We start from the raw sequence: 12,217 nt of genomic DNA, 5'->3' as shown, positions 1-12,217 counted from the left end.
GGATACTTCTGCAGGTGGATCCATTCACCTAAAGAAAATGCCTGCAGAAGCTCAAGAACTCATTGACATGGTTGCTAATAACTAGTTTATGTACACTTTTGAGAGGAATCCTGTGAGTAATGGGACACCTATGAAGAAGGGAGTTCTTGAAATTGCTACTTTGAATGCCATACTGGCTCAGAATAAAATATTGACTCAGCAAGTCAATATGATTTCTCAGAGTCTGAATGGAATGCAAGCTGCCTCCAACAGTACTCAAGAGANNNAACCTGTAAGGGAGGTTGAGGACGTAAATCCCAATGAGGAAGACCTCCTGGGACGTCCAGTGATCAATAAGGAGTTTTCCTTTGAGGAACCAAAGGAATCTGAGACTCATCTAGAGACCATAGAGATTCCATTGAAACTCCTTATGCCCTTCATGAGCTCTGACGAGTATTCATCTTCTGAAGAGAATGAGGATGTTACTGAAGAGCAAGTTACCAAGTACCTTGGTGTAATCATGAAACTGAATGCCAAATTATTTGGTATTGAGACTTGGGAAGACGAACCTCCCTTGTTCACCAATGAACTAAGTGATCTGGATCAACTGATATTACCTCAGAAGAAACAGGATCCTGGAAAGTTCGTAATACCTTGTACCATAGGCAACATGATCTTTGAAAAGGCTCTGTGTGACCTTGGTTCAGGGATAAATCTCATGCCCCTCTCTGTAATTGAGAAACTGGGAATCTTTGGGGTGCAAGCTACTAAAATCTCATTAGAGATGGCAGACAATTCAAGAAAACAGGCTTATGGATAAGTAGAGGACGTGTTAGTAAAGGTTGAAGGCCTTTACATCCCTGCTGATTTCATAATCCTTGATACTGGGAATACAAGCACCAATCTGGCGCTGAACGCCCAGAGTTGTGTGCAAGGGCATTTTGCATGCCTAATTTGGTGCAAGGTTGTAAATCCTTGAACACCTCAGGATTTGTGGACCCCACAGGATCACCTCAGGATCTGTTGACCCCACAGGATCCCCACCTATCTCCACTCACTTCTTCTCACCCCTCCTTCACACAATCCCATAAACACTCTTCCCTAAAACTCTTCACCAATCACCTCAATCTCTTTTCCCTATAACCACTTCACCACTCACATCCATCCACTCTTCCCCATAAACCTACTTCATAAACCCCACCTACCTTCAAAATTCAAAATCAATTTCCCACCCAAAACGCACCCTTATGGCCGAACCTTACCCCCCTCCCTTCCCTATATAAAGCCCTCCATTCTTCTTCATTTTCACACAACACAACCCTCTCTTCTTCTTCATTTATTCTTTCTTCTCTTGCTCGAGGGCGAGCAAAATTCTAAGTTTGGTGTGGTAAAAGCATAAGCTTTTTGTTTTTCCATTGCCATTGATGGCACCCAAGACCGGAGAATTCTCTAGAAAAGGGAAAGGGAAGACAAAAGCTTCCACCTCCGAGTCATGGGAGATGGAAAGACTCATCTCCAAAGCTCATCAAGACCACTTCTATGATGTTGTGGTCAAGAAGAAGGTGATCCCTTTTCCTCATCTTATTTGCCATCTATGTTACTCAGCAGGCGCTCTCATAGAAGGAGACATTCCCATTGAGGAAGAGAAGCCCATCACTAAGAAAAGGATGGAGCAAGCAAGAGAGCCCATTCATGGATCTCAAGAGACACATGAAGCTCATCACCATGAGATCCCTGAGATGCCTCAAATGCATTTTCCTCCACAAAACTATTGGGAGCAAATCAACACCTCCCTATGAGAATTAAGTTCCAACATGGGACAATTAATGGTGGAACATCAAGAGCACTCCATCATCCTTCATGAAATAAGAGAAGATCAAAAAGCAATGAGGGAAGAGAAACAAAGACAAGGAAGAGACATAGAAGAGCTCAAGGACATCATTGGTTCCTCAAGAAGGAAACGCCACCATCACTAAGGTGGACTCATTCCTTGTTCTTACATTCTTTGTTTTTCATTTTCTCTATGTTAAGTGCTTATCCATGTTTGTGTCTTCATTACATGATCATTAGTATTTAGTAACTTTGTCTTAAAGTTATGAATGTCCTATGAATCCATCACCTCTTTTAAATGAAAATTGTTTTAATTCAAAAGAACAAGAAGTACATGAATTTCGAATTTATCCTTGAACTTAGTTTAATTATATTGATGTGGTGACAATGCTTCTTGTTTTCTGAATGAATTCTTGAACAGTGCATATGTCTTTTGAAGTTGTTGTTTAAGAATGTTAAATATGTTGGCTCTTGAAAGAAGGGGACAAGCAACAATTTAAGTTTGGTGTTGTGATGAGCGGATAATTTATACGCTTTTTGGCATTGTTTTTAGTATGTTTTTAGTAGAATCTAGTTACTTTTAGGGATGTTTTCATTAGTTTTTATGTTAAATTCATATTTCTGGACGTTACTATGAGTTTGTGTGTTTTTCTGTGATTTCAGGTATTTTCTGGCTGAAATTGAGGGACTTGAGCAAAAATCAGATTCAGAGGTTGATGAAGGACTGCTGATGCTGTTGGATTCTGACCTCCCTGCACTCAAAGTGGATTTTCTGGAGCTACAGAACTCAAAATGGCGCGCTTCCAATTGCGTTGGAAAGTAGATATCCAGGGCCTTTCAGCAATATATAATAGTCCATACTTTGGCTGAGTTTTGACAATGTAAAAGGGCGTTGAACGCCAGTTCTACGCTGCTGTCTGGAGTTAAACGCCAGAAACACGTCACAAGCCAGAGTTGAACGCCAAAAATACGTTACAAACTGGCATTCAACTCCAAGATTGACCTCTACACGTGTAACATTCAAGCTCAGCCCAAGCACACACCAAGTGGGCCCCGGAAGTGGATTTATGCATCAATTACTTACTTCTATAAACCCTAATAACTAGTTTAGTATAAATAGGACTTTTTACTATTGTATTAGACATCTTTGATCAGTTTTATGCTATCTTAGACTTTCATGGGGGCTGGCCATTCGGCCATGCCTGAACCATTATCACTTATGTATTTTCATACAGTAGAGTTTCTGCACTCCATAGATTAAGGTGTGGAGCTCTGCTGTTCCTCAAAGATTAATGCAAAGTACTATTGTTTTTCTATTCAATTCAACTTATTCCGCTTCTAAGATATTCATTCGCACTTCAACCTGAATGTGATGAACGTGACAATCATCATCATTCCCCTACGAACGCGTGCCTGACAACCACTTCTGTTCCACCTTAGATTGAATGAGTATCTCTTGGATCTCTTAATCAGAATCTTCATGGTATAAGCTAGATTGATGGCGGCATTCATGAGAGTCCGAAAAGTCTAAACCTTGCATGTGGTATTCCGAGTAGGACTCTGGGATTGAATGACTATGACGAACTTCAAACTCGCGAGTGCTGGGCGTAGTGACAGACGCAAAAGGAGGGTAAATCCTATTCCAGTATGATCGAGAACCTTAGATGATTAGCCGTGCTGTGACAGAGCATTTGGACCATTTTCACAAGAGGATGGGATGCAGCCATTGACAAGGGTGATGCCTCCAGACGATTAGCCATGCAGTGACAGCGCATCGGATCATTTTCCAGAGTGGATAAAAAGTAGCCATTGACAACGGTGATGTCCTTACATAAAGCCAGCCATGGAAAGGAGTAAGACTGATTTGATGAAGACAGCAGGAAAGCAGAGGTTCAGAGGAACGAAAGCATCTCTATACACTTATCTGAAATTCTCACCAATGATATACATAAGTGTTTCTATCCTTATTTTCTATCTATTTAGTATTTATGTTCGAAAACTCCATAACTATTTTATATCCGCCTGACTGAGATTTACAAGGTGACCATAGCTTTCTTCATACCAACAATCTCCGTGGGATTGACCCTTACTCACGTAAGGTTTATTACTTGGACGACCCAGTGCACTTGCTGGTTAGTTGTATCGAAGTTGTGAATGAAAAACGATTTATTAAGACGTGCGTACAGAGTTTCTGGCGCCGTTGCCTGAGATCACAATTTTGTGCACCAGGGATAGAACTGCAGCTAAGGTGTTACAAAGCGGATTCTTTTGGCCCACCCTTTTTAAGGATGCCAAAGAACTAGTAAAGAGCTGCAATGAATGCCAAAGATCTGAAAACTTGCCCAAAAGAAATGAGATGCCACAAAATTTCATCTTGGAACTGGAATTGTTTGATGTGTGGGGAATCGATTTCATGGGACCATTCCCGACCTCATATGCAAACAAGTACATCTTGGTAGCAGTGGATTATGTTTCCAAGTGGGTAGGGGCTATTGCAACCCCAACAAATGATAACAGGGTAGTCATGAACTTCCTCAGGAAGAATATCTTTAGCCGGTTTGGAGTTCCACGAGCACTTATCAATGATGAAGGGAGCCATTTTTGTAACAGACCACTAGAAGCTCTTCTCCTACGATATGGGGTAAAACACAAGGTAGCCACACCTTACCATCCCCAAACAAGTGGACAAACTGAGATATCCAACAGAGAGCTAAAGAGAATTCTGGAAAAGACTATGGGTGCATCAAGAAAGGATTGGTCGAAGAAGCTGGATGATGCTCTTTGGGCATACAGAACAGCATTCAAAACACCACTTGGAATGTCCCCATATCAACTAGTGTATGGGAAAGCTTGTCATTTACCACTGGAGCTGGAACACAAAGCTCTCTGGGCTATCCAGGAGTTTTGAAAAGGGGCAGCGAGTACTCCTTTACAATTTCAAATTGAGACTATTCCCAGGAAAACTCAAATCAAGGTGGTCCGGACCTTTTCTTGTCACAAAAGTTTCGCCATATGGACACATCGAAATCATGGATGAAGGTTCAGAGAGGACTTTTACAGTGAATGGACAAAGACTCAAGCATTATCTGGGCAACATGGGGGAAAGACCCAGAGTAAATTACCATCTCAAGTAAAGGAGGAACCGTCGAGCTAGCGACGATAAAAGAGCGCTCTGTTGGGAGGCAACCCAACCTCAGGTAGTTTCCTTTTCATCTTTATTTCAATAAGGATCACAAGTTGTTTCCCCTGTATTGCGAGGAGCTAAGTTTGGTGTTCCACACCAAAACAATTTAAGAGTGAAAGTGTGATTCTAAGTTTGGTGTTCCACCAAAGATATTAGTTAGAATTACACCCCACTCCCAAAACACATTGCTAGCTCCAACCAATCAAGGGAAACCACTTAGATGTAGTTATAATTGTTTTGTTAACAACAAGATATGAGGTTCTCTGCATATATGCAATGTTTGTACTGGGCAAGGAACTGAGTTTGGTGTTCACACACCAAATTGAGTTCAAAAGCCTCAAGCACACATGCAAGCTAACTATGTCTCAAGTGCTTTGGGAACAAGCAACTTCCAATAACTTTGCAGAAATCTTATGAGGGAATAGTGCACCTTCACCCAAGGAAGTGAAGTAGCAAGGACTAGGATGATGACAAAGAAAGAGGGAAACTAGAAATCATCACCCGAAGGTTGCATTGTTACTTAATTCCATTATACTCAGAATTGTGGAGAATTGGAAGTCCGAATGTACTTTTGATTAATAGTTACTCGTAGTTGGAACCTTTTTCAATTCTGTCTCTTAAGTTTTGTGTTGAAGAGGTCTATGCTTGCTGGTCTTTATGTCACCGCATCCTTACTTTGCTTACTTGTATGTTTGTCCCTTTAAATCAAATGAAAAGAGAATGAGTGTTTTTAAAGACCAGAAAGGAGTTCATACTATGGAGTAAGTTCATGAGTTTGTGGTGTGGTCATAAGTTAGCTAAGTTGGTTCAACCACAAGGTGGGAGGACAACTATCTGTTATGAATACTATACTTGAGACACACCCCATGAGACTAGCTAAATAAGAAGATCCTAATAAGAAAAAGGGAAAGAACAGTCAAAGTTGAGGAATAAAAGAAAAAGAACAAGCAATAAGGCTAGGCACCAATGGTTCTTAATCTTGAGGCATGTGTCTGTGGTGCTCCTGTATGAAGGATCTACTTGGATGAATAAGCTCTTAGGAGTGCCTTATCACTTGGTAACTTGGGTTAACTAACTCGGGATTATCAGCTGAAAGTCCACTGTCAAGAGTAACCCTCACTACAGAGCATTTAGTAACCCAAAGAGGTGCTGGACACCAAGGTCTCAAGAAAAGAAAAAGAAAATAAATAAACTATATGCCTGTGGTGTGTATGTATGGGGGAGAGACTTGAGCAAGTAAGTCCTTAGGGGTGCTTCAACACCTAGCACCTTGAACCAACTGGTTCGGGAGTATTGGCTGAAAGCTTATTTTAAAGAGTTGCCCCCTTACAGAACACGTAGCCTAAGAACACAAATAAGCCCTGAAATAACAACAAAAGGATCAATGAATAAAAGTTTCATGGGATGCAATCACAGTGAGTATTCTAGGACATGATAAAGGTCTGAAAGCCAGGAATGAACCTAAGTTGCTATGCATGAAACTACCATAAAACCAGGGACATGACTTCCACAAGAATGACTCATTTCTCTTGGCATTCCATTCATCATTCTCTTGTTCCAGTACTTGCTTAGGGACAAGCAAGCTTTAAGTTTGGTGTTGTGATGCCAGGGCATTTTGGCCAGTTTCACTGACCTTTTCTTTACTGTTTTTAGGGTAGTTTCATGCATTTCCTTAGGAAATAAGCTAGTTTTGGGTACATATTCACTTACATCTTGATTCAAGCATACATTGTGAACTTTACATGATTTCATGAGGATTTTGCATGAATTTAAGGACAAATTGAATGTTGCATTTCCCATGAATTGGACTAGAACTTTGATGCACTTTATTGCTTGATTTCAGAACAAAGGAAGCAAAGAAGAACCACATTAGTGGCAAAGTTAGTTACACTAACGTTGACACTAACGTGGAATGGGAGTAACTTGCAAAGTTAATGAGAAAAGTCATTGCCAATAACGCTCTCGAAGCCATCATTACCCACGTTAAGAGTCATGTTAACTAAGTTAACGTGAACTCTAACGTGGAAGAAAGGAAATGGAGCCAACGTTAGTGACACTTAACATTATCACTAACGTTGGACCAAGCTCATAAGTGGCCACGTTAGTCACCACGTCAACTTAGTTAACGTGGCCTCTAACGTTAAGAAGGAAGGGGGGAAGCCAACGTTAGTGACATTCAACATTATCACTAATGTTGGCCAAGTCACATTAAGCCACGTTAACTCCCACGTTAACCTAGTTAACGTGGAAGCTAACGTGAGGAAACAAGGTGGTTGACAATAGTGACACTCAACTTTGTCACTAACGTTGGAGATGGCTAGCATGGCCACGTTAGAAGCCACGTTAACCTAGTTAACGTGGACTCTAACGTGAGAATTAGGGGCACATTGGAACGTTAGTGACAATGGTAAGTGTCACTAACGTTCTCGAAGGTTGGCAAGCCTACGTTAAAAGAGCCACGTTAACTAAGTTAACGTGGACTCTAACATAGGGAATGGGGAAATCCTAAACGTTATTGGGAAAGTTGAGTCCCAATAACGTGTGCGAAGGACATAGTGGAAACGTTAGTGGCAATGTTTGTGCCACTAACGTTGAGGTTAACGTGGCTCTTAACTTTGGTGAGGAACGTTAGTGAAAAAGGTGATTGTCACTAACGTTCTCGAACCCACATTTTCACTGAACGTTAACACCACTAACTTCCTTAGCTAAAAGTCTCTGCCCACTTCACACTTTCTCTCTGCAAGTAAAGCTAAGCCTAATGAAGAAGAAAACTGCTTCAAACTCAAGATCCAAAGGCCCATACCCAAGACTTGAAGAATCAACTAGAAGAACAGAAGAGTAGTATATATAGGAGTAGCTTTGAATTATTTTGGGAGTTGGAAATCATAGGGAGCCTCTGGGCATAGAATTACTCTCTGTATTTACTTCCTCTGCACTTCTAGTTTCATCATGTATTCTCCATCTTTGTTTTCATTTTCCAGAGCTATGAACAACTAAACCCCTTTCGTTGGGTTAGGGAGCTCTGTTGTAATTTGATGGATCAATACTAGTTTTCATTATTCGTCTTCTATCTTTTCTCTTGATTTTACTTGAAAGCTTTCGATCTTCATCCAATTGGGTAGTTATCTTGGAAAAGAAGCTATTCATACTTGGATCTCTTCTGAACCTTGAAAGAGGAATGAAGAGATCATGCTAGAAATGCTTTCTCATGCTGGACCAAATTGGGTTTGGATGGATATGTGACTATAATCCTCTCAACACTTGATTTGGGAAATGCATGTGGTATAATCAGTGACCATATTTCATCTCTTCTCATGAGCAATTGACCAAGGAATTGGCTATTGATCAAGATTTGAGAGATTGAGTTACAAGAAATTGTAATTCAATCACTTAAGATTGCCAAGGAGATCAATGAGTGCATTGATTGAGGAAGAGATGAAAATGAAATTGATCCGGAGAATGCAATATCTCCTAAGCCCAATGAACCCCCCATTTCTGATCTTACCCATTCTCTTTATTTTCTGTCATTTACTTTCATGAGCAATTCTCCCATTCCCATTTACAATTCTGCACTTTACTATCAGTCATTTACTTTCAGCTTTTATTTCTAGCATTTACTTTTCAGTTATTTACTTTTCCGCCATTTAATTTTCTGCAATTCTCAACTAAAATTCTGATTCGCTCAACTAGAACATTCCTCTAATTAAAGTTGCTTGATCAATCAATCCTTGTGGGATTTGACCTCACTCTATATTATATTATATAATTTATAAATCTTGTAATAATGAGTTTTTTATTTTTATTTTTTACAGTATTATTTTATCCAACATACTAAGAATTAATTTATCCTATGCATTTAAAAACCGTGACCATAAACCCTTTTTGGTCATTGTAAAAAACCATGATCATAGACACCTTTAGGTCACCCCCAAAACCGTGACCATTGACGCTTTTAGGCCACCCCCAAAACCGTGACCAAAGGCCCCTTTAGGTCACGCCCCAAAACCGTGACCATAGACCCTTTTAGGCAACTCCCATAACTGTGACCATAGGCACCTTTAGGTTACCCCCCCTCAAAATCGTGACCATAGACCCTTTTAGGTCACCCTTTTATGAAAAACCGTGACCATAGCCCCTTTTTGGTCACTGTAAAAAACCGTGACCATAGACACCTTTAGGCCACCCCCAAAACCATGACCATAGACCCTTTTAGGCCACTCTCAAAACCGTGACCATAGATCCCTTTAGGTCCCCCCAAAACCGTGACCATAGACCCTTTTAGGTCACCCTTTTTTGAAAAACCGGACCATAGACTCCTTTTTGGTCATGTAAAAAACCATGACCATAGACCCCTTTAGGTCACCCCTCAAAACCGTGACCATAGACCCTTTTAGGCCACCCTTTTTTAAAAAACCATGACCATGTGTACTCTATAGTCACCCTTTCCAAAAAAACCGTGACCATAACTTTTTTTTTGGTCACCCTAAAAAACCGTGACCATAGAGGATCTATGGTCACGATTTTTTACTGTGACCAAAAAAACTATGGCCATAGACCCAAAATATTGTAGTGACATTAAGATAAATGCACATCATCCAACATCAAAAATTGTCTAATCATGGTTAAAGAATTTAAATCACATAATGGCCAAATCATGCAACTTAAAATATTTAGAAAGCTTTGAAGGCAATGTCATAAGTACTTAGTATTCACAAATGATAAGCATGAAGAACTCAATACCAAGTAACAAAGTACAACCTCAACAAAGAAATCCAACAATGAATATTAACAACAATGATGCTAAAATAGCATCCTATCAGTAATCAGCACCATTACCTCAGTACAATCAGTAAAACAAATCAATAATCCAACACTTAGCATGAAAATATAACCTAAACTAACAACCTAATCTGTTAAAACAAAATTCAAACCAACTAACTAATGGAGATGGTGGTAAATGGTGATTGGTGGTGGTGGATGATGGTTGAAGGAAAGGAAGAATAGAGGAGAAGAGAAAAGAAGAAAAGAAATGGGGAGAAGAGAAGAAGAGAAGAGTGTGTGAACAGGGGTGGTCACGCGTACGCGTGGGGTCACGCATACACGGGACTTGGGGAAAAGAGGTGCGACACGTACACGTCTGGTACGCGTAGGTGTGAGAAGACAAAATAAGGTGTGACGCGTACGCGTGTGAAGAAATTGTGCTAGACGCACGGTTCCCGCGCACTACGCGCATGGTGCACGAAATTATGATTCACACTTTTTACAACTCTGCACAACTAACCAGCAAGTGCACTGGGTCATCCAAGTAATACCTTACGTGAGTAAGGGTCGATCCCACGGAGATTGTTGGCTTGAAGCAATCTATGGTTACCTTGTAAATCTTAGTCAGGAGATTAATTATGATTTCAGTTTGAATTGCGAAAAATAAAAGAGCATGAAATAAATACTTGTTATGCAGTAATGGAGAATATGTTAGAGTTTTGGAGATGCTTTGTCTTTTGAATCTCTGCTTTCCCCCTGTCTTCTTCTTCACGCACGCAAGGTTCCTCCTATGGCAAGCTGTGTGTTGATGGATCACCGTTGTCAATGGCTACCATCCGTCCTCTCAGTGAAAATGGTCCAGGTGCGCTGTCACCACACGGCTAATCATCTGTCGGTTCTCACTCATGCTGGAATAGGATCCATTGATCCTTTTGCGTCTGTCACTACGCCCAACCCTTGTGAGTTTGAAGCTCGTCACAGTCATTCAATCCCTGAATCCTACTCGGAATATCACAGACAAGGTTTAGACTTTCCGGATTCTCAAGAATGCTGCCAATGGATTCTAGCTTATACCTCGAAGATTTTGATTAAGGAATCCAAGAGATACTCATTCAATTGAAGGTAGAATGGGAGTGGTTGTCAGGCACGCGTTCATAGATTAAGAATGGTGATGAGTGTCACAGATCATCACATTTATCATACTGAAGTGCGAATGAACATCTTAGATAGAAACAAGCGTGTTTGAATAGAAAACAAAAATAATTGCATTAATTCATCGAGACACAGCAGAGCTCCTCACCCCCAACAATGGAGTTTAGAGACTCATGCCGTCAAAGAGTACAAAGTTCAGATCTAAAAATATCATGATGTCCAAAATGAATCTCTAAAAGTTGTTTAAATACTAAACTAGTAACCTAGGTTTATAGAAAATGAGTAAACTAAGATAGATAGTGCAGAAATCCACTTTTGGGGCCCACTTGGTGTGTGCTGGGGCTGAGACTTGAGCTTTACACGTGCCTAGGCTGTTTTCAGAGTTAAACGCCAGGTTGTAACCTGTTTCTGGCGTTTAACTCCAACTTGTAACCTGTTTCTGGCGTTTAACGGCAGAATCCAACATGGAACTGGTGTTGAATGCCGGTTTACGTCATTTATCCCTGAGCAAAGTATGGACTATTATATATTGCTGTTAAGCCCTGGATGTCTACTTTCCAACGCAATTGAGAGCGCACCATTTGGATTCCTGTAGCTCCAGAAAATCCATTTCGAGTGCAGCGAGGTCAGAATCCAACAGCATCTGCAGTCCTTTTTCAGCCTGAATCAGATTTTTGCTCAGCTCCCTCAATTTCAGCCAGAAAATATTTGAAATCACAGAAAAGTACACAAGCTCATAGTAAAGTCCATAAATATGAATTTTTCCTGGAAACTAATAAAAATATACTAAAAACTAACTAAAACATACTAAAAACTACATGAAATTACCCTCAAAAAGCGTATAAAATATCCGCTCATCACAACACCAAACTTAAACTGTTGCTTGTTCCCAAGCAACTAGACAAATAAAATAGGATGAAAAGAAATCAAGAAGCAATAATATCTCAGAGTTTTAAGTGAAGCTCAGATTCTAATCAAATGAGCGGGACTGGTAGCTTTTTGCTTCCAAACAGTTTTGGCATTTCACTTTATCCTTTGAAATTTAGAATGATTGGCATCCATAGGAACTCAGAATTCAGATAGTTTTATTGATTCTCCTAGTTTAGTATGTTGATTCTTGAACACAGCTATTTTATGAGTCTTGGTCGTGGCCCTAAGCACTTTGTTTTCCAGTATTACCACCGGATACATAAATGCTACAGACACATAACTGGGTGAACCTTTTTAGATTGTGACTTAGCTTTGCTAAAGTCCCCAATTAGAGGTGTCCAGAGTTCTTAAGCACACTCTTTTGCTTTGGACCTCGACTTT

Source organism: Arachis ipaensis, chromosome B08 (assembly GCF_000816755.2).
Source record: "Arachis ipaensis cultivar K30076 chromosome B08, Araip1.1, whole genome shotgun sequence".
NCBI lineage: Eukaryota > Viridiplantae > Streptophyta > Magnoliopsida > Fabales > Fabaceae > Arachis > Arachis ipaensis.
This window is presented reverse-complemented; position numbering follows the sequence as displayed.